The sequence below is a fragment of the Panthera onca genome, chromosome E1 (assembly GCF_046562875.1).
Source record: "Panthera onca isolate mPanOnc1 chromosome E1, mPanOnc1 haplotype 2, whole genome shotgun sequence".
Classification (NCBI taxonomy): domain Eukaryota; kingdom Metazoa; phylum Chordata; class Mammalia; order Carnivora; family Felidae; genus Panthera; species Panthera onca.
This window is the reverse complement of record NC_138352.1, coordinates 29,213,977-29,216,476: the sequence shown is the minus strand read 5'-3', so window position 1 is coordinate 29,216,476 and position 2,500 is coordinate 29,213,977. Positions and strand designations below refer to the sequence as shown.

At 77.2% G+C, this 2,500-nt stretch overlaps 1 non-coding gene across 1 annotated transcript; it reads right to left on the bottom strand.

The window, feature by feature from the left end:
- Positions 1–1,532: 1,532 nt before the first annotated feature.
- On the bottom strand, positions 1,533–1,685 carry LOC144614519 (5.8S ribosomal RNA). The gene has a single exon (XR_013552319.1). It is a non-coding gene; the product is annotated as a 5.8S ribosomal RNA (ribosomal RNA).
- Positions 1,686–2,500: the final 815 nt, after the last annotated feature.

The window sequence follows — 2,500 nt, the reverse complement described above, 5'->3', positions numbered from 1 at the left end:
CCCCCTCCCCTCCAAACCCTCCGCGAGGGAGGGAGGGAGAGAGAGAGAGAGCGAGAGCGCGGGAGGGGAGAGAGCCGGGAGGGGATGGGGGGACGGGGAAGGTAGGGTGCGCGCACGCGGGACGGACACGGCCGAACGGCGGGCGGGCAGGCGGGAGCACGGGCCGGCGGCACAGGCGGGAGCCCTGCCGGGGTTGGAAGGCGGAGGGGTGGGGCGAGGAACGGGGGGTCGGGCAGGGCCCGAGGCGCGGGACGCGCCGCCTCGCGACGACCCCGGAGGGGGAACCGCGGCGAGCGGCGCGGGGCGGGGGAGCGGGGGGGGGGGGGAAAGCGGGCGCGGGCGTGGGGGGGGTCCGAGCGCGGCGGTCGCCCCCGACCGCCGGCCCTTTTCCCCCCACGCGACGCACCCGGCCTCCCCCCACACACGTCCCAACGTGCCCCGCGCTCCCACCGCGGCCCCGGACCGGGCCCGGCGGACGGCGCGGCACGCCTCCAGCCACAGAGACCCCCGCGGAGAACCAACACCCCCCCCAACACCGCGACAACGCGGGCTCGGGGCACGCAGTGCGGCGCGGCCGCAACCCGGGGGGAAGCGCGCAGCGGCGGGCGACGCCGCGGCGTCCCGCGGGCCGCCGCCGGGGCACGCATCCCCGGGGCGCAGCCCCGCGCGCGACTCGGCCTCGGCGCGAGCCGCCCCGACAGGGCAAAGGGGGCCGGGATCGCCGGCGGGGAGCGGGGGCGGGGCCGCGGCTCGGGCCCCCGACCGCACGGCCGCGGACCGGGAGAGGAGGGGGCCACGGCAGGACCGCCGCGGTCGCCGCCCGGGGCAAGGCGGCGAGACCGACGGCGCTCCGGATCCGCGCCTCCACCCCCCACGACGGCCCGCGGGACCGCGCGGCACGGGGCACCGCAAAACCCTCCCGAGACCCGGGCGGCGATCCCAAAGACCGCGTGCGGCACGAGGGATCTCCCCCAGAGGGACCGCGGCGGCGGCCGCGGCCCTCAGGCGCGAGCTCTCCTCGCCCTTCCCTTTTCTCGCGGGCGGCGACCGGCCGCCTCGGCCTCTCCCCCCCGCCCCACCTCTCCCCCCCCCAACCACCCCACGCCACCGCCCCACGGGCGCCGGCCCCCAGCCCCCGTCCCACGCCCTCCCACGTCCCACACACAGGCCACCGCCGAGCGGACCCGGCGGGGCGAGGCGGGGGCGAGGGGGGTGCTGAGGGAGGCGGCAGGGACCGGACACACGGGGCCGGGGAGGGGGCGGGGGGAGGAGGAGGAGGAGGAGGAAGGAGGGAGGGCCGGCAGCGGCGGCCACCGTCGTCTGCACTTAGGGGGACGGAGGGCCCGGCGGCCAGGACGACCCTCTCCCCGGCCCACAGGTGACCCCGCACACCGAACCGCCGCGCAGGCGGGCGTGGCGGGGCGCACTCGGGCAGGGGCGGGCGCCGGCGGGACAGGCCCTGCGAGGGAACCCCCAGCCGCGCCTTACCCCCGGGAGAGAGACCCACCCGGGGGAGGCGATTGATCGGCAAGCGACGCTCAGACAGGCGTAGCCCCGGGAGGAACCCGGGGCCGCAAGTGCGTTCGAAGTGTCGATGATCAATGTGTCCTGCAATTCACATTAATTCTCGCAGCTAGCTGCGTTCTTCATCGACGCACGAGCCGAGTGATCCACCGCTAAGAGTCGTACGAGTTTTTGTGATCACCGGGAGGGCCAACCCCGAAAAGGGGCGACCCCCCCAACCTGGCACAGCACATCCCCGAAGGGTGCCTCCGGCCGGCCAGCAAGAGACAACAAAGACCAGACTCCGAGAGGTCGGAAGGGTTGGAACAGGGCAAGTCCAGCAGCCCGCCCCGCCACGCGGACGACGCGCGGGGCGAGCTCAGAACAACCCCACAGGCGCCCAGGGGGTTCCCGCCTGTCCCCTTCCCCCCAACACACACCCAAGGGACACGGGGCGCACGCACACGCACACGCTCACGCACCACCCGGCAGCCGCCGGGCAAGCCCCTCCCGGCAACCGGGGAGGGCCGTGGCGTGGGCGCAAGCGCGGCGGCGCCCCGGCCTGGGGCGGCGGGGGGGCGGGCAGCGGAGTCTGGAGGAGACACGGGAAGACCAGCCTCCACGGCTCCCCACGGGCCCGACCGCCCCGACCCGAGGCGGACGGGCGACCCCCAAAGGGTCTTTAAACCTCCGCGCCGGGACGCGCTAGGTACCTGGACAGGGTGGAGGCGGGCGAGGTGGGTGGGGGACGAGGGAGCCCGCGACACCGCCAACCACCTCGACGCCGGCCCCCCCGGGGCCGCGGCCGGACCCACAAACGGCAACCGAAAGCCCCGACGCTGCCGGCCCGTGACGGAGGCTCCGACGGGGGCTAACCGCCCCCCCACAGACCGCCGCCGCCCGACGCCCCTCGCTTCCCCCCCCCACGACCCCCACACGACCCTTCTTCTCCCCCCCCATCCAGGGCCGCCGGGGCTGACCGGCCCCGGCCCCGCCC